General features: G+C 40.2%; 1 long non-coding RNA gene across 1 annotated transcript; it reads right to left on the bottom strand.

Moving 5' to 3' along the window:
• Positions 1–4,904: 4,904 nt before the first annotated feature.
• Positions 4,905–20,289, bottom strand: LOC121643610. The gene is made up of 3 exons (XR_006011140.1): positions 20,279–20,289; positions 14,475–14,476; positions 4,905–4,992 (listed from the first exon to the last, which is right to left on the bottom strand). It is a non-coding gene; the product is annotated as an uncharacterized LOC121643610 (long non-coding RNA).
• Between the last annotated feature and the right edge of the window lie 261 nt (positions 20,290–20,550).

Raw genomic sequence — 20,550 nt, 5'->3', positions numbered from 1 at the left:
AATATCAATAATCATCAATACTAGTGTTGCTCTTCACTTGTATGGAATGCGAAATGAAGTCAGGCATCATCAGGTCTCCTCCAGCCTGCTGGGTAAATTCATGTTGGTGGGTCTAAATCAGGGGTCTCATTAACCAAAGAGCCATTTTTACCAGCTGTTCCACCAAAATGATGCTTAGAGCCACAAAATCTGACTGAAGAAACTTGCAATAAACAAAACTGTCAGTAATTTATTGTTTGTTATGTGTCACCTGAGCATCACCAGAGTTCACAAACCAACACAACGGTGCCGTCTGCTCAGTTTCAACATCTCATCACAACTTTCTACAGAGGTTCTGAATCGCGTTTTGTCTCTCATCCCGTTTGATATTTTGTTGTGGAAATGCCTTTTAATGACATATTTATTGTTTCCTAAGTTCTTGCCATAAATCAAGCATATTGGTATCATCACCAGCATCAATGGCGATGAATGTAAATTAATCTGTGCACAGAGAATTTAGCAACCAGAGATTATGGGTCCAAACACAAAATATCTGAGAGCAAATGCACTAAAATACAGAAACCTGGTCAAACTAAGAACAACTTAAAACATGAAACAGTTAACGTCCAGAAACATTAAAATTTCCCAAACAAATTCAGATAATAACATCAAAAGGAATGATTGGCAAACATGGTGGAGGATGAGTTTTTCTGATGGTTGACTTCTAAATGAAATGAACCGAAACACAGCAGGACTGTAGTGATTTAGGAATCAGGAGGTCAGGAAGTCTTGGTGTGGTAGCAGCTGCCTAAATCTGAGCTCATTGTGATGGTTTCTGTGGTGGATGTTGTTTCTGCTCATACTTGAACCAGGTGGGGGTTAGGTCACATGAGTTTCAGCTAAGACTTAAAAAATGGCGTCAGCAACATGGAACTGTGGAGGGAAGAACGTTTTAGTTGGAAACTCTGAAAGTTACAGATTACTGAGCATCTCCAAGAAACTCCACCCAAGCAGATGATTGATCAAATCTTTTTGTTCTTTTTTCCTTCTTCCAAATCAGAACACACTGTGTTTAAACTCTTCCAATCATACTAAAGCTCTCCATGACATAAACACACATCCTTTCATCCAGCATCCATGTTACACATGTCGGCTGATTTCTGAAATATTTATCCACGTAAACGCAGTTTGGGAAAATCCCCTCTGTGAGTCAAAATAAGATCCATAAGATCACTTTCCAACAGTTTACTCTATCACTGTCCTCCTACAAAAACAAAGACAATATTTAGGTTTGATTTTAAAAAAGATTCCTCTAGAAAAAGAACATAAAGGACACAACAGATATAAGACGGATCGGTTTCTCCACTCTGTTCAGTTTCCACTCTGTCAGATTGCTCCACCCTGCCGGGTTGCCCCACTCTGCCCAGTTGCTCTACGTCCGATGCCAGCTCCCAGGTCAACGCCGCCTCTGGTGGTTCCTGGTTCTGAGGGGGTGTCTGGTTGAGACGTTCCTCTTCTGTCACCTGTGGTCTGCCCTGCCAAGGAGATGGCAACTCCTCCCCGCCTGTGGTCAACGCTCATGAGGAGATTGTGCCTCTTATGCTAAAGCTCGCCATAATGGGAGAATGAGAGAACCCCCTAGTTACTCAGCTCCTGTCTGTGTCACGCCCCCACCTGGTCCAGCCTGGCACCACAGCCACCAACCTGAATCACTCCCCTGATCATGCACACCTGTCCCTGATCATCTCACCCTCCAGTCCTGCACTACAGCCAAGCACTCCCCAGATCCCTAACCAGTCACACCTGTCTCCCATTTGCTCACCAGCCCTTATATACCCCAGCACCACATTCACTCCCTGTCAGACCTTATCCTACGCACATGAAGGACTCACTCCCTCTACATTCCTGGCTTCCCGTACCTCCAGTCGCGTCCTCCGTTGTCACAGTAAGATAATTCCTCTAAGTTCCTGGTGTTTAATAAAAGATCATTAACCTGCCATCGTCTCCGAGGAGCCTTACAAATGTGATACATTTCACGTTTTTACAATAAACTTTACGTTATAAGGTAATATGATCCCAATTTTTTTATTTTTTTATTTGGGTTATAGCTCCACGCTTCCGTACAGAATAAAAACACAAGTTAGCTTGTTTTTATCCCAGCTTTTTTATTCCGACCTCCAGTGCCTCCGAGACCAGACACAGGGCAAAGACCTGCACACATACGAATAAAACTGAAGTTAAAATAACTGTAAACAGTTTTATCTTAAAGGTCCTATTTTAACTTCTACACCAAATATGAAGACCAAAGCATTCCTGTTCTCTGACAGAATTATCGTCTACTCCTGTAATTAAAACTATTTAATAAAATCATCATTTGGGAAATAATTTAACTTTGCTCTCTGATGGAGTTGTCACATGACATTTCTCTAGTATACCATTATTTCTATAAAAGAAATAATGGTATACACACACACACACACACACGGAGGTTTGATCTCTGATATGAAGCAAAAGGAATTTGCTGATCTAGAAACACTGCTGACAGTAAACTGTCATTGTCCTCTCTTGTCTCCAGCGTTCTTTCTTTCCCTCTCCATCTCTTTCAGGCGACTATCATTTCTGAATTATATTTTACGGCTCATTAAGCATCTATAGCAGAGGAGCATGGACGCAGAAGCAGAGGGGCGGAGGAAGGATTGATGGAAGGAGGAAAGGAAAACTGAGCTGCTCCAGGAAGTGAGAACCTCCCCCTGCAAACATACAGTATTTACACTAATGAAAATCTATGTTTAATTAGCAGCAATTATGTCTGTACACATGGCACACAACGTGGACTGTCAGGAGTTTAATGTGGATTTATTGTCGTATCCGCTGATGTTAAAAATCTATTCCCAACAAAGATGCTTGTGTCTTATGTCAGCAGTCTTACCTGGTCCATCTGTTAAGCGCCATTTTTGGCTCGCAGCATTAGATTGTGCACCTCCATTTCATTAACTTTTGTCACAATATGTGCAATTACCTCCTATGTTTCCATGGCAACAGCAGCCAAAGCCAACATGGTGCTGATTCTAAGCTCATTAACAGGACTTTTTTTTTATACATGTTTTTGCATTAAAATCCAATTAGTCACTGACTGTACTGAAAAACGAAGGGGTTGCATGTTTTTGAGGGGAGCCTTCTGATTGGCCAATATGTCTTTGGAGGCGGGGTTAGATTGCCACCTTTTTGTTCTGCTCCTGACTGTCATGGGGGCAGAATCTTCTTTTCTTATCCACACATTGCCATGTGGATCAGATATTTTAGGAGAACGTTGGTGACATATTCATGTAGATATAAACAGAGCAGAGAGCACTACTCATTTCTTTAGAAGTTTGAAATATAATTTAATTGGTTGATATTTTTTATCATTCATGTTTCACTTGATGGTTGATACCTTATTTTTCAGTTTAATTTCAGTTCAGCTTTATTTTCACTGGACCAATAAACAACAACGTCATCTTAAGGCACATTTACGGACAGTCTGATTCAAATTCCTGTTTAACATGACGGAAAACCTCCTCAGACGCGGGAAGGACGGCATCTTCCTGGACCGGTTGGGAGTGGAGAGGACAGAAAAGAGGGGTCAACCAGCAGCAGGGATTTCTGCAGAGAAAGAAGAAGAGAACAAAAATGAGTGACAACAACAATGTCAGATATTTCTTTACTTTTTTTTAACCTGTCCTGTACAGCATCATAGCAAGCAAAATGATAGTCTGGTTGCTGTATCATGCTGGGCAAATTTGCTTTGCCAAGGGGAGGCTTATGGGTATAAGGCTCCTCTTGATAATCTGATTAATCAATTAATTAATTTAGTTTGAATCATGGAATCTATGTAATCTTGCTGGACCCGCCCAAAGGGGACAGAAAAAGAAGGATGACAGCAAAAAGAAGCAAAAGGAAAAGAAGAAAGAAGAAAGAGGAGACAAAAACACCACAGATAAAAGGCAACAACCTTCAATCCAAACTATCACCACCATCATCACTTGTACATGAACACACCAGAAAGTTTCCTACAGCTTTAACAGAAAAACGGAGCTGCTAGTGATCAAGAGTTCTTAAATAATGATCAAATCAAAAAGACAAACATGTCACAAACACAACCAGATACAAATTCACAGAAAAAAAAGAAAAAAGATCTCTTAGTCAGATATTTTTACATAGAGATTAAAGAGAGCAAAGAGGAGCCCAGTGCATCATGGGACGTCCCTCAGCAGCCTCAGCCTATGGACCATTTTCACTGACGTCACACTGTTTGTTTACGCCGCCACATTGGGAGGCTGAAAGCTGGACCTGCTCCTGCTATAGTGACTATTAACTGTTCCTCATTAGGGATGGTGCTAGCAGACTGAACACTTTCCAAACCATTTCAGCACTTATGTGGTCAAACAGGGATATTTTGAAACAAAACTGTATGATTTTCCAAATTCCTGGTTAAATAAACTGCAACTGACGGAAATATTGCTACCTGATTTACCTTACCTTGACATTTACACCTATGGTCAATGGACAGTCGCCTAACCTCACAGGAGCAGAATTAAAAGTATAAAGTCAGATTAGACGCTTATAAATAATTTGTGGCAGGATGGAAATCAGATCTTCAGCTATGGAAAGTTCCCCAAACAAAGTATTTCCTCTTCATGTCAAAGCTGAGTAGAAACCAGAAGCAGATAAAGTTAACGCGATGTAAAGATTAGGGATGTCCCGGTGATATGTTTAGGAGTTAACGTTACTAACAGTTACTGGGAGAAAACATTGCTGTTTAAAGACTGTTTGGTTTATTGAGACCACAAAGGAAAATCCATGTCCAGCTTTTCATTAACACTGAAAACTGCCGTCGCCGTGGTGATCCGCGGTGGAGGTTGGATTAGTGGGACGTCCAGCCAGTTTCACCGCAGTCGCATTTCCACTGGGAGAAACTGGAGAATGTTTTGTTCCTTTGCTGCTTCACATAAAACATGACTTGCATATAAACTTCTTATCCGACTGTCCTCCCGGTTACACATGAACAACGTTTCTGTTTTCATTTCTTGTTGCATGAACAAGAACATCTAATAAATAACTAATAAACAAGACCATTTTTAAAAACTTTAATTTGTTCTCTTCTCTTTTCTGCTTGCTGTCGTCTTTTAAACTTTTCCAGATCATCCTTTTGGCTTCTTTTCTCAGGAGTGCAGACAGGAAGGTAGAGGGGACATAGGCTGGGACAACAGGTTGTCTTTTACCCAGGGGAAGACACAGTTAGCTTCAATTACATGTCCGTTAACAACAGACCAACGAGAAGTTAGTAAAGTTAAACCACTGCAGTTTGCTGCATTTTAGAAACGCATTGCCTTCATTTTTCATAAATAAATATGTTCAAAATTAGAGCGGCTCACCATCAGTAGTTGGAAAGCCTACAAAACAAAATTTTCTATAAACTTCCCACCAAAAAAGTGCTGCTACACAGCTGAGAGACAGTTTCCAGTTATCTGGTCTGATGGTAGCAACACGTTTAGCCGTCATTCAGGGTCAGCAGCCGTCTGGAAAACACAATCCCGTTCTTAGAAAGGTTGACTGGAACATCCAAAGGCACAACATGGGTGTACCATCATTTTCTTAAACGAAAAGCTAGCTGTAGACCTGAGCCACGTAACAGTACGCCTGCTTTTTAATCTTCACGTGATCAGTGACAAAACGTGAGAATGGTCCGTAGCAGCAGGACTAAAGGGATGGATCTGGGTCACCAAGCCAGACCTACTATAAGATTTATCAGGAAGGTCGCGAGAGAGTCTGATGCCTGGAAGCCGGTTCTGCAGAGGAGGGTCCGAAAACTGAAGGTTCTGCCTCCCATTCTACTTCTAGAACCTCTAGGAACCACCAGTAGACCTGCAGTCTTGCAAACAAGTTTTGCATTTGTGGAAAATAATGTTCACTTATAACTTTACCTTAAAATTTTTAACATGGTTCCTTGTTGTGGAACAACAGGGTTGTAATACGAGTTAATAAAATGGAATGGTACGAGGAACTGGTAGGAGGTAATCTGTTAGCCGTGCTGCTTTGTTAGGTCATGAAGAATTTGTTGATAAATTTAATCTGGACTGTGTTCATCGAGAATGTCGGAAAATACAATATGTAAAGCTATTCCTGTTGGCCTGATTAATCTTAGAAAATGCACTAATGTCACTTTAACTTTACCCATTTAATAATAGGAGACTGCTACTTAACTGATAGGTGCAACAAATCTAAAGAGTTTGGTGAGTAACGGAAGGACGTGAGCAGCAGTAGAGCTGGCAGCAGCAGAAGAAGCTACTCTAAACACATTAAATGGCCAGTTTCACCCGGGGTCAAACAGACTCATTTTAAAATCTGTGACAAAATGACATTAAGAGACCATGAAGACTCTCAAGATACTACTTTTAACTGTTTCTTGTACTATATTACCAATGTTGACAATTCAACATCTGATGCAGAGAATGTTGTCCTCTTGTTTGCTAAATATGACATAAGACTCCACCATGTCTTCATCTTTTACTCATCGCTGAGACATCTCAAATCTGAATGTGCCTAAAGAATAACCTCAAATCTACATAAATTTCTTTTGATTTAAATACTTGCTCCATTTTCTTTACTTGCTTTACATTCTATGTGGAGTCCTGTGTTTTGTTTCTGCTTACGGATCCGATATTTTAGGAGAATGTGTCTGACACTTGTGGGACGGTTCTCTTGAGGCATGGCGGTGACCAATAGGACCCAACTGGGATATATGTTCCTTTTAATTTCCTTACTGTCCGTTTTGTTTCACATCTATAAGATGTTGTACTAATTTTGTTTAATAGAAAAACCCAGCAGTCTCATGGTGAAATGCTCTTTAAAATCTTTAAGAGCCAGGAGAAAACTGGAGAAATGATCTCTGATGATAATTATTATTTCGCAGCATTTTGGATCAGATAGAGAAGTTTCAGAACATGTCTGGGACAGAACAATAATCTGGAACCTGAAATTAGCAAATCCATGGACTAGTTTAGTTAAATCTGCCTAAAGCATCTCAATAATCTGTACATTATGTTATGTACAAACCAGTTGTATTGTATTCATGCCTACAACAACTCACACATGTATGTATATATATATATATATATATATACATACTTTGTACTAACTGTAAATCTTGCAATTGCTGCTGTTGCACTTCTGGTTAGATGCCAAACTACATTTCGTTACCTTGTACTTGTATATGTGTTATGACAAAAAAGTTGAATCTAATCTAATCTAATCTAATCTAATCTAGTTTTCCTGCATCACGCTGAAACAGGATGCTCCTCATTCAGGGAATATTATGTCGGTGGAGGCAGGGGGTCTTAGAAACCTGGTCTAGAATAACTCCATGGTTCCTCACTGGAAGCCAAGTAACACCATCCAGAGTAATGCCACAGCTAGACAGACTCTTCCTGACGTTCTTGGGTCCAAAGACAACAACCTCCGTCTGTCTGTGTTTAGAAGGAGGAGGTCTTCAGGTAGATTATTGGTGCTCAGATCATCGTTACATTTTTAGCAGTGATGTTGAGGAAACAAGACCAGATTCCAGCTGCATAAAAACAAATTGTGGTTTTATTGATCCCTACCTGAAGCTCTGAAGATGTTCGTGGCTGTTGGAGGAATCAGGAAACATCTGGATGGCAACTGTGTCTCCATCCTGACGCTTCTCCTTGTTGCTGAATTTTTCGACTCCATAGGTCCTTCCAGCCACAAGGTCACAGTGTGTTTTTAATTGTGGTGCCCCTCCGTCCCCAACAGCACCAAAGCCACCCCCACCACCACCTCGGACCAAATGATGAACGACTGCAGCTTGTGAAAAGGGCCTTCTCCAATAAACAAGCTTATCTCCCTGCTCTCTCTCTGGCTGCTGCCTGTGAATAATGAGCTCTGGGTATCACTGTTAATCACTATAATTGTTAATGTTAAGAGGAGGCCGCTTGCTAGTTGCCCAACGCCCAACGCTTTTATTGATTTCATTTTTTTTTTACATTAAAACACTGCGTGCCTTTGTCAGAGCGTCGGGTCACACCGCATCCCCCCCCAAACCCCCGGGAGAAGCTAATTAGTTATTTAGTGGGCTGTGGGATGGTGTGTATGTGGGATGGTAGAGCAGAGCTAAAGCCTGTTATCAGTAGCCTGATAAAGGGAATTGGCTGTCCCCCAGTAGCTGTGAGAAGCTATGGCTGATAGCAGCATGGCTATTATAGAGAGGACAGGCACACACACACACAGAGACACACACACGTGCTGGTGGAACATGTAAATACACCTCTGCTCATAAACATTTGAGGACATTTTCCTTAAAACAATTCACATCAACAAGACACACACAGACACACACAGACCTTTTACTACATCATTACCACAATGAACACAGCAGCTGGAGTGTGTGTCAAAATAAACCTGACAAAGCTGAGAAAAATCCCAGTATAAACCAGTATGTAGAAGCTGAAGCTTTTATTCCCAGTATAAACCAGTCTGTAGCAGCTGGAGCTTTTATTCCCAGTATAAACCAGTCTGTAGCAGCTGGAGCTTTTATTCCCAGTATAAACCAGTCTGTAGCAGCTGTCAGATTATGAGGTTAAAATGATGTAAAATGAATGTATGAATAGATATAGCAACATAAAGGCCAACCAGAAGAAGAAAGAACTTTGTAGAAATAACACACAGATCAACAGTGACCAAGCCGTTTCTCATCTGCACATTATTCTCTCAAGTCTTGCTTTCAGGAGAAAAAATATTATTATTGAAACAAACACACAACAGAAACTATTTCCATGTTTCCACTTTTTCCTCATTTCCAGTTATTCCTGCTACTATTTACCTGCTATCCTCACTAAACCAACTCCAGCTCAGCTGCTTTGTGGCGCCACCGTGCATCAGAAACGTCTTCTTGGCTTTATTCCAGCCATAGAGGAGCATTACTTTTCTTCTTTTCACACACACATAAAACTTTCTGCTCACTAATTGATCTTTGGCTGCTCCTGATTGGACGTTACTGTCAATCTAAGCTCGCTGATTGGTGGAAAGTCTGACAGGACATTTCAGTGACTAACCTCTCCCGGTGGGCTGTTGACCCAATGTGGGCAGGTCCAGTCCGCTATATTTTTTGTTTTATTTTCTTTCTCTAAATTCCCTCCAATTGGGCCAGCCAATTGGCTACAGAGGGTGAGCAGTGTGTTGATAGCATCAACACATAATATTGGTCTATGTTTGTCATTGTCAATCAATCATGGTCTGACAGGCTCAGAGAGCCCTGACAGTGCTATCATTTACAAAACAAACCAGGGTGGGTGGGACCTCATGGTATGGGCCAGAGTCCCGGGATGGGTTGCTGCTGATCTGAAAATAGATAAGCATAAGAAACGCCTGGGTGGCGCTGAAAAACTGTGACTTGTCCACACGTAGCAGGGAATCTCACAAAACGATGACATTTTTCTATGATTTGGCCTGTCATCCACATGAAAACGCAGATTTATGTCATTAAAAACAATTCTTTTAAAAACCTCCAACCAAAGTGAAGATTTGCAAATACTCAGTTTGCACATCTGTGTGTGGTTTTAGGTTTGGGAACGTCACTGTCTGCGACAAAAATATTCTGACGTCACATGTGCGACCATTGTTTACAACAGAATCAACGTCCTCAAAACTGTGTTGCTGTCATCCATTGTCCAAGCGCTTTGTGTTTGTTTTTACAAGCTCAAATACTGCTCCACATAGGCAACCCTGGCGAAGGACGAGATTATGGACAGTTATTTTCTACCACCTAGCCATTTCACGTTCAAGTCATGTTCTCCGTCAAAGGCGCCCACGCTGGTTTTGGGACACACTGCCAGCTAGTGGGAGAACTTTGAGCAAGAAATCGTCCTCCCGGAGGAATGGCGTGAAAATTTCTGCATGTCACGGTCCTTATGTCCTCACATAAAAGGGCAGTCTACTGTCATGTCAGTCTTGTAAAAACAAGTTGCCTGCACACTGTACTATTTAGCTGACGAGGGTAGATTACTCAAAACTTCAAATGCATTTGGATTGTCAAGGCAGGTTGTATCAAAAATTGTTCGGCAGGTGCGTAAAGCCATAATGGTGCGCTTGGGACCCCAATACATACAGCTGCCAACCACTGAAGGTGCGGTGAATTCACTTGTGGAGAAATTTGAACAGATACATGGCCCCATTCAGTGTCTAGGTGCTGTGGATGGCACACATGTGGAAAATAAAGCAACCATCGGCCAATTCCACTGATTATCTGAATCAAAAGGGGAAATTTACCCTGACTTTTCAGGCCGCTTGTGACTACAAATACTGTTTCATGGACATGGTGGTAAAATGGCCAGGAAGCGTACATGACACCCGTGTTTTCGGCAACTCGGCTATCAAAGAGTTTTTCAAAAGTGGAAAAATCCCTCCTTCCAGATTGTTGACAACAAAGCACACATCCAAGTTTATATTTTGGGGGACCATGCCTACTCCTTTCTACCGTATCTAATGAAAGAATATGCTAACAGGGGAAGCACTGCTCAAAAGCTGTATTTTGGACTTTTTTTGTGCAGAGCACGCATGATAATCGAGTGTGCATTTGAAAGGCTAAAGGCCCGTTTTGGAGCTTTGAGGAGAGCCATGGACATCAATCTGCAGGAACTGCCATTTGTCATTTATGCATGTTTCGTGCTGCATATTTACTGTGAAGCATCTAAAGACACAATAGATAACAACCATGTTATTGAAGCCATTCAGCATGACAAAGACAACCAGCTCAGAACCCTCAGAACCAGACGTCAGAGGTGACGGCTTGACAGTTGAAGGGTAGCGGGTCAGGAGATTCCTCACCCAGTACCTGGACCCATAAAAGGGACAATTTTGTCGGGAGAGGGAGAATACTAATGTAGGGCAATCACATGTTATACTAAAGCCACACACAACATTGTTAAGTGACACCATTATATAAATTGTTCTTGGTTAATGTTTACATATTTTTATAGTGCACACATTTATAGTGCACGCATTTATTAGTACAAGAATAAGAAACACTGTGCTTGTTACTAAACATCTGACATCTTGACATCTATACAGATAAAAATAAAACCACAAAACTTAAATAATAAAGAGGCCGTTACTGCAAATAAAACTGCTGTGTTTCTCTTTCACAACTTTAAAACACCCTACATTTAATTGAATGACCTCATGAGAATTTTTGGTGCAAACCTATTTATAAACAGTTGTGAACACTTGACATTTTACATTTCAAACTTAATGCTTGAACATTAGGAAGGACTACAGCATTTTTTTATCATCACTGAAAAGGGCTGGGGTATAGGAGCCCTGTGTTCTCACCAGTTGTGCTGGGATGGGCTGCATCTTGTGTGTTGATGATGTTGATTGCATTCTGTTGTAGATGTGGTGTGTGTGAATAAATGTGCCCTCTAGCTTCATGTAATGTTAAGGTTGTGCAAGAGGAGGCTGCACGTCTTGTCTGATGGCCTTAATTTTTGTGTTATGGGTAGCCCGCACTAGCTCTCCCCTTCCATGGGAAAACTCATTGACGGTCTCCACAGGATACTGCTTTAAAAGAAGTTTCAGTATGTCAGTAACTTTAGCCTGGGGTTGGCTAGGCTACATTTTGAGACTTGTCCAAAACAAAGCAGAAAACGTTTTTACATTGAATGTGATGTGACCTAAATAACTGAATACTTGTAACATAATAGAGATGCAGAATCAAGCTGTATTGTAAACACAGATGAGATACTTTGAGATGAGATAATTTTTGAATTGGAAAACACTAGTAAGTGTCATAATGAAAACATGACAAAGCCATTAGTGTTGTTACCATCGTGAAAGTTTATTTCATTATCAACTAGTCTTTTATCTTGTAAATTATTCTATGGTTTTGAGTTATTTACCTATCCAATGATAAATGCTTTCACTATGTCCAGCCCAGACAGATTCAGGGCAAGTCCATCTGGTCAGTTCAGGGAGAGAGCCAGACGAATGCAGGCAGCCCAAAGACAGGATCACCTGAGAGGGAAAAGGCTGTAGAGCGCCACAAGTGTGCCAGTCAAATAACAGATTTTTTTTCACAACCTGATCACGTCATCAAGGTTCTTGGTAAGAGGGGGGCTTGCATACAGTAGGTCAGAAAATGAGGCATCAAAGAAACACACATCCAAAAAGTTTTCATAATAATGTGTCTAGTACCCTCTCAGGTTGACCACTGTGCATGTGAGAGCCTGAGGCGTCCCCCCTCCATCCATTTTCAAGGACTTGCTCTCTTATTGCCTTCACTTCACCACTTTCTGGCTACTGAGACCTCTCTGATTTGTGGAGTATGTCATATGCCTTATAATGTTATATGAATACATACTTGATTTGTGGTGATGACTTAATAATATTTCCATGTCTCTTTTAGGTTGACTACCTGATATATAAGAGAGTTGTTCCCCTCTGTCCCCTTTCGAGGACCTGCTTTGTCTCCTCCTCATCATTCACTGGGTCACTTATTTCATGTGGTGAGACGAATGCAATATGTGTATATTTATAGGTTTATGCTAAAAAAACATACTATATGTGTGATAAAATGACTTTTACCCATTTTGTAGTTTTGAATGTGTGAAAGGCTTGATCAAGTGATATTACTCAAACAGAGAACAATAATCAGCAACAGTAAGCATGAGGAAAAAACTTATTATTATTATTATTATTGGAAGGAATTGCTGAGACGGAATTCAGAGTGGAATCGACTGCTTATATCTGAGAGTTTTGATGCAGTCCGATATAATCCGATCCTGTTTTTTTCAACCCTGAATTTAAGAATCTCATCAACACTTTGGACAAATGGCATCACTGCCATCTTGTCAACATGTCTCTCTCTGTAAGATGAGTGTCGTGAGGGTGGTGTGAAGGACGTGGCTACAGTCCAATGTTTCGCCACCGCTACGGACCTGTGGTCAAGTCACACCATAGAGACTTATATGACGCGGATTTCAACATGAAAAGGAAATGTCCAGACTAATTTTTTCCAGATCACACCAGGCAGAACATAGCTGCTGGTCTGAAACAAATAATACTGGGACCTGGGTGGAAAGAAACTAGTCTGTATTACCACAGACAACGCTTCAAATGTCACACTGCCACACACACACACACACACACACAGACAAAATCTCTCTTTGTCTTTCTCTAATCTCTGTGAGATTTGTGATGTGTCTGCTAATAATGTAGTGGGCTGGTCTGGACAGAAATTGGCTTAAATAATCGAGATCTCAATTTCAAACAAAATAATCGTGATTATCATTTTTCCCATAATCGAGTAGCCCTAAGCTATGTAGGTAGGCCTTAGGGCTCTTTTGAGACTTAAGTCTTCCTTCATGACAGATAAATTTGTTCACTAAGTCTCACTACATCACAAAAAGGCTACATGGCTACATATCATTGTCAGTACACAGATACTGAGTACAAGTTCTGTTTGCTTTTCTTGCAGGTCATGCATTTGGGGAGGAGTGGAGCTGGCTGGCTGCGGACGAGGAAGTAGGGCAATATATACGTGTGCACATACATGTATATGAGAATGCATATCTATTCAGACCTTTAATTCATGTCTTAGACTTTTTCACACAGCTGTAGATTTTTTTTCTTTTTCTATTCTCTATTTATGGTTTCATAATGACTGAGTCACCGTAAAAATAAATGAGTTTCAGCTCTAATGCTGCTACTGTCTGTAAGATGTTTCTATTTAGATTTTTTGTTAGGATATTTTGTTTTTATCATTTGAGTCTGGTTTTAACTAATGCTGGGCTTACACCAAAAGATTTTCACAGTCACAGACTAAAACCTGAAAGGGTAGCATGACGATTCTTCCCCTTAGTCTCATCCCACGCCTAGTCATGACATAACTTCTGATGTGATTTGACACTATAATGAATAAAAAATGATTTACTGATTTCTATAGCTGTCAGTTTTAGTCCTTAAGTTCATAGTTACGTGTTTTATTTAACTGCTATCAAGGAATATGACTCTCCTTTGTAGTATGCATGAGAAAGGTGCTGAGAGGTTTGTGGAAGTTCTATGAAGTGTCCGCTAATAATGCAGTGGGCTGGTCTGGACAGAAAATGCCAGGGTTGAATTTTTGTTCCAGTCCACCCCTGGTATTTTCCATCTATTTACCAGTTCATAGATGGCTGCTGTTCTCATCATTTACACTGTTTGTGTAGAAGTTGATAATTAAAGCTGAAATGTTCCCTAAAGGGAAGCGTCGTATTTCAGTGGAACCATTAACCTTTCTGATGACAGAGATCATGCAGCCATGAGCTCCACGACAGAATGATGAGGAGAAGAACACTGTGTGTTATTAGTGTGTGTGCAGTTTGTTAATTAGTGGCAGTAATCAGATGCTGCTCATTACGTCTTTTCAATGCATGACCAGAGGTGGGAGATTCATGTATGTCCACGTCTCTGTGTGTGTGTGTGTATGTGTGATGGTGGGATCAAGGAATTTCTGATATAACTCATTCATCCACACACACCTCAACACAACGATCACGGCCATGGATCCCTCGTCATTAATTATCTTTCCTCAATCACAAGAGCAAGTAATTAGACAGACTCATTTTCCTTTCCAGGAACTAGTCCCCTCCACAGCACCCCACACATGAAACAAACAGGAACAAACACACACACACACACAAGACACACACTGTGGTGTGTGTCGTCTCTGGTGTGTGTCACCCCTGGTGTGTTTCATCTCTGGTGTGTGTCTTCTCTGGTGTGTGTCTTCACTGGTGTATGTTGCCTCTGGCGTTCATGTCAAGGCTAAAAACTCTAAAAGACTTCATGAGCTGACTGGGGACACCATATATTTTTACATAATGGATGACTAGGATGGATGGATAGATGTGGGTTGCAGTGGTGTAATAGTGGGTTAGAGTGGTATAATAGTGGGTTAGAGTGATATAATAGTGATTTAGAGTGGTTTAATAGAGGGTTACAGTGGTGTAACAGTGGGTTGGAGTGGTGTAATAGTGGTTTAGAGTGGTATAGTGGTGTGTTAGAGTGGTATAATAGTGGGTTAGAGTGGTGTAGTCATGTGTTAGAGTGGTATAATAGTGGGTTACAGTGGTGTAATAGTGGGTTAGAGTGGTGCAATAGTGGGTTACAGAGGTGTAATAGTGGGTTAGAGTAGTATAATAGTGGGTTAGAGTGGTATAATAGTTGTTTAGAGTAGTATAGTCGTGTCTTAGAGTGGTATAATAGTGGGTTATAGTAGTATAGTCGTGTGTTAGAGTGGTAACATAGTGGGTTCATAGTGGTGTAACAGTGGGTTACAGTGGTGTAATAGTGGGTTAGAGTAGTATAGTCTTGTGTTAGAGTGGTATAATAGTGGGTTATAGTAGTATAGTCGTGTGTTAGAGTGGTAACATAGTGGGTTCATAGTGGTGTAACAGTGTCTTAGAGTGGTATAATAGTGGTTTAGAGTAGTATAGTCGTGTGTTAGAGCGGTATAATAGTGGGTTATAGTAGTATAGTCGTGTGTTAGAGTGGTAACATAGTGGGTTCATAGTGGTGTAACAGTGTCTTAGAGTGGTATAATAGTGGTTTAGAGTAGTATAGTCGTGTGTTAGAGTGGTATAATAGTGGGTTATAGTAGTATAGTCGTGTGTTAGAGTAATAAAATAGTGGGTTTATAGTGGTGTAACAGTGGGTTAGAGTGGTGTAATAGTGGGTTAGAGTAGTATAATAGTGGGTTAGTGTGGTGTGGTCGTGTGCTAGAGTGATATATTTCTGCGGCCTCAGGTCCACAGAAACTGTTGATGTTTTTAAAAAGAGGCCCCAGACCTACTTTTTTAGTTAAGCTCAGGGATCTCCAGCTCCTGTACTCGTGAGCTACTGTCCTACAGGTTTCGGATTCTATCCTGATGCAACACACCTGACTTAAATTACTGGGTCATTAACAGGCCTGTGCATAGGTGTGTTGTAGTAGGAGACATCTAAAACCTGAGGACAGTAGCTCACGGGAACCAGAGTTGGAGACCCCTGGTTTAGCTTATAATTAAGTTTAATTCTTGTTAAATTTATCTACTTTTATCTTTACTTATTAAATTTTTGTATTTATTTATTTACTAACTAATTTAATTATTTTATTCTCTTACTGCAGCCTGTATATGTAGATTTTATATTTCTGCTTTTTATTTTTTGGGGGGCCTCCACGTTGAGAGTTACCCCTGCTCTGACTACAGGGTCGTTGCCATGGTGACTGTCCCTGTCTGGGTGAACGGGGCCTTGCAGTGCAACCTTATGGTTGTGGTGTGGGCATGGTCTGCCTGGGTCTGGGTGGTTTCCTGTGGTGACAGCCTCTGTGGTCATGGGTGGGCTGGCTCTTGTTGTGGAAGGATATCGTTTCCTCACCTGGTGCCAAGACATGTCCGCTTATATGGTTATTTTTTGAGACAGCTTGTTTTAGAGGGGGAAGGGGTTCTATGTCCATTTAATCTTTGTGTGTGTGTGTGCGTGTGTGTGCAAGAGAACATGTTTATGTGTGCTTGTGTTTTGATTTGTTTTTATGCTAAACTTTGGTGTGGGACAACTGAGGTATTTAAGATGCTTTTAAGATAAAAAAAAAACTGTTGTTTTTTATTATGTGAAGCAAGAAACTAGTGTAGTATGACCCACAGTATGTTTCATTCTCTAAAATGAGTTTGTAATATGGGATTTTCTACGATTTATCAGTCTTTGAGCTATTCCGATACTATTGCCCTAGGTTATTGGTTGATTTTTGTGTCAATCAGTATCAGCCAATTAGTGTTCAACAGGAGGTCAGACTAATGACCTACCAGGTTAAAGGTGGGTGGGTTTTTTAAAGAGGAACAGCCAGGAGAAAGAGAAAATGAGAGAGAGAGTGACTATGAGTTTGCATGCAGCAGCCAGGAATAGTTAGTTATTCATGTGTGTTGTGATCACAGTTAATGTACTTGTTTCATGTTCTTGGATTCTGTTATGTTAATGGTTTCTTGTTTTAGGAATATGTTAGTCCTGTGTTGCTGTCTGTTTCCTGCTCATTCTGCTCATTAGTTCACCTGGGTTGATTAGCTCCTTCACCTCACCTGTGCCTAGTTAGTTCTTCTGTGTATTTAAGTCTATTGTTTCATTTCTTCTTTGCCAGTCCGTTGTGATTTTATACAGTTGTATTAAAATGGATTATGAGGAAAAATGCTCAGATTTTTATTTTAAAAAAGTACTTTCTTAAAATGGTAAAGCTGAGGGTTAAAATGGTATTATCCTGGGTTAAAGTGGTTTAATCCTGGTGTAAAGAGGTTTAGTCCAGGGTCAAAGTGGTATAGTTGAGGATTAATGTGGTTTAATTCTGGGCTAAAGTGGTTAAGTCTTGAGTTGAAGTGGGATAATACTGGGTCATAGTGGTTTATTTTTGGTTAAAGTGGTTTAGTCCTGGGTAAAAGTGTCCTGAGTTGAAAATACAGGTGATTGGTTTGACAATACTTTCGACAATTTCTTATAACATTGTCATGTCCAGTCCATTCCAGTTAGCAGACTTTCTTGACCTGCATTTTCTTACAATAGTAAGTATTTCATTTTCATCAGTTGTTTGAATAAATATAGTTTTATCAAAATTTGGTATTTTACCCAAAGCATCATCAGCTTGACAGGAGTTCACTATTTCTTTTGCCAATTTTGGTCCTATATAAGTAAAATAATCGTTAAATTGATTTGCTGTTTCCTTAGGTTGATTATTCCTTTGATTTTTTTTTTAAATTGAGTTAGAATGTCAACAGTTTGATTTACCTTTTTGATTAATTTATTTAGTACATTCTATGTGCTTTTAATATTATTTCTATTTTTTTCAAAAGCAGCATTAAAATAATTTATTTTACTTGATCTGATAATACTTTTTAGTCTATTCCTATATGTTTTACAAATATGCTCAGTCTCTTTTGTCCTTTTATTTAGGAAATCTCTGTACAATTTACTCATTTTCTTGCACGCTGTTTGAATACCCCTTGTTAGCCAAGGCTTTTTACAAACAAGAGGACAATGTTTTTCATAAAGAATGGTAAAAATGTTCAGGAATGTTTCATAAGCCATATTTATGCTATCCACATAAACATCATCCCAATTTTGTTCCATTAATTCTCTTTTAAATGCATGAATAGCTTTTTGAGTTGCACACCTCATCACTACAATGGTTTTGTTTCATTTTGCTGATTTGATCTCCCTTTTTATTACTGTAAAAACTGGTAGGTGGTCAGATATGTCAGTAATCAAAATTCCACTTAATATTCACTTATTCACTTTGAATAACGTTGGTAAATATATTGTCAATTAAAGTTAAGCTATTTCGTGTGATTCGAGAGGGTCTTGTTATTGATGGATACAAACATAAACTATACATGGTATGGATAACCTCAGTGTGTAAATTAAATATTAATTATTCATAATTGAAAGAAAACAGACTACTATAATATTACCATTTGCCTAAAATTAAAGTTCAAGGGTACGTAAAGTCAGTTCAGTGAAGTCATTGTACTGTTTCAGCCTTGTCCAGTTCTGAAAGAGATCCCATCCAGTCCAACACCCCTAAAGCAGCAGGACTCAGCCCATTTCAGGAGAGTCCAGAGAAGGAAGTGATTTTAATTAAAGATAAGTTGCTCAGTGTTGGCCCGTACTGAGCCTGTTAATCTGAATCCAATAGGCTGAATGTAGCAGCTGGGAGGCCCTTGTAAAGCACAGGCTCTATTGAAGCCCAGTGCATTTCATTTGGCCAGGAATCAATGCGGATTGACACCACTTAACATGCAAATGGTGCTCAGGTCAACCGGCAGCTTCTGCCTGCTGGCGATGGTCCAACATCTCCAGCCCTTCTTTTTCCTTCACCTTTTCTTTCCCCTTTCTTACCTCCTGAAAGCTTCTTCTCTTTCCTTCTTGTCTACCTTATTTCCCCTCCACCTTCCCCTCCATTTCCTCCCCCAACCCCACTGCATCCCTCCCTTCTTTTCCATCACATTCCTCCCTGTTGTCGTAAAAATCATATTCAGGATATTCGTCCATTTAAAGATATGAGAAAATGAAAGACTATTGATTGCTTAGTAAATTGTCACTGGTGGCAACAGTATGGGAGTAAAGTCAGTAGAAACCCTTGCTGAGGCCATATGTGAGTGTTAGCTGGAGGCACTATAAGGGAGATGCTGCCGATCAATAAAGTGTATTTGTGTGTGTCGGTCCTTAGCTATCCTTCCAATTACACATTTCCAGCAGCGCAGCCGAGCACAGCTCTTTGTTAACGCCTTAATGGATCAGCTCAGTGAAGTGTCCACACACAAATACACACAAATAGATACAGCTTTACAAGGTAAGCATTCTCAAATTGATTTGTTAAACAGCGTTTTGAGCCCCGGCGTTCGCTGCAACTGTGTAATTACTGCGAGAGCTGACGCTGTATCTGAGCATGTGTTATGTGTGTGTCGGCATCAGAGTGTGTCTGTGGATAATTTCATGAAGAGCCGGGTGTTTGTGTTGCTAACAGTTTCCAGATGAAGGAAGCACCATGTGTCTGAATATTGAGGGAGAGAGTGTTTCATTAGGAATTTACTCCACGCATTACAGCTGCCAGCATCTCCTCTCAACTCACCTCAACTTCCCACTTCACTCCTCTGATATGAATGTATATGCACAAGATAAGGAGATTTTACAAATTAGATGTAGAAGAATGATATACTGTACTTGAAAAAGTGTACAATAAATATGTTTAATTGCTCAGGAGACATTTTATGCATAGTTTGTAGTTCTGGGTTGAAGTGGTGTAGTCCTAGTTTAAGGTGGTGTAGTTCTGGTTTAAAGTGGTGTAGCTATGAGTTAAAATGGTGTCATCTTGGTTTAAAGAATAGAATAGAACTTGTCATTGCAACAAAATTACAAAGCTCTCCAGTCAGTGCAAAACAGAATACTAAAACTGAATAAAATAGAATAATTGCAACAACATAAATAAGACAAAATACAACGTAGTTACAACATAGTAAACAAGATCAAATAAAATTAAAAATAGCTGCCAGAGTATAATGTATAATATATAATACATAATATAATTATTGCAACTCCCCCTTATTTTAGGTAAGGCACAAGTGTTTAGTGCAATATAACGGACAGATGAAGTAGCTTACTAAGACACATGAGTTGGACTTATTCAGTACTCATTAACTATTTGTTCAGGGCTCTTACTGCTGTCAGGTAAAAACTGTCTCTGAACCGGTTTGTCCTTGCAGTGATTGATTTGTACCCCCTGCCTGATGGTAACAGCCACTCACACATGCAGCCAGTGTACAACACACACATGCAGATCACCAAGATGCTATCCATAGTGCACCTGTAGAAGGATACCAACAGCCTCTGGGTTATGTTATTCTTCCTTGGCATCCTGAGGAAGTGCAGTCTCTGTTGGGCCTTCTTCAGTAGCTCAGAGGTGTTCACAGTCCAGGTCAGGTACTCCTTGATATGAACTCCCAAAAACCAGAAGTCATC

Source organism: Melanotaenia boesemani, chromosome 7, assembly GCF_017639745.1.
Source record: "Melanotaenia boesemani isolate fMelBoe1 chromosome 7, fMelBoe1.pri, whole genome shotgun sequence".
In the NCBI taxonomy this organism is placed as follows: domain Eukaryota; kingdom Metazoa; phylum Chordata; class Actinopteri; order Atheriniformes; family Melanotaeniidae; genus Melanotaenia; species Melanotaenia boesemani.
This window is presented reverse-complemented; position numbering and strand designations above follow the sequence as displayed.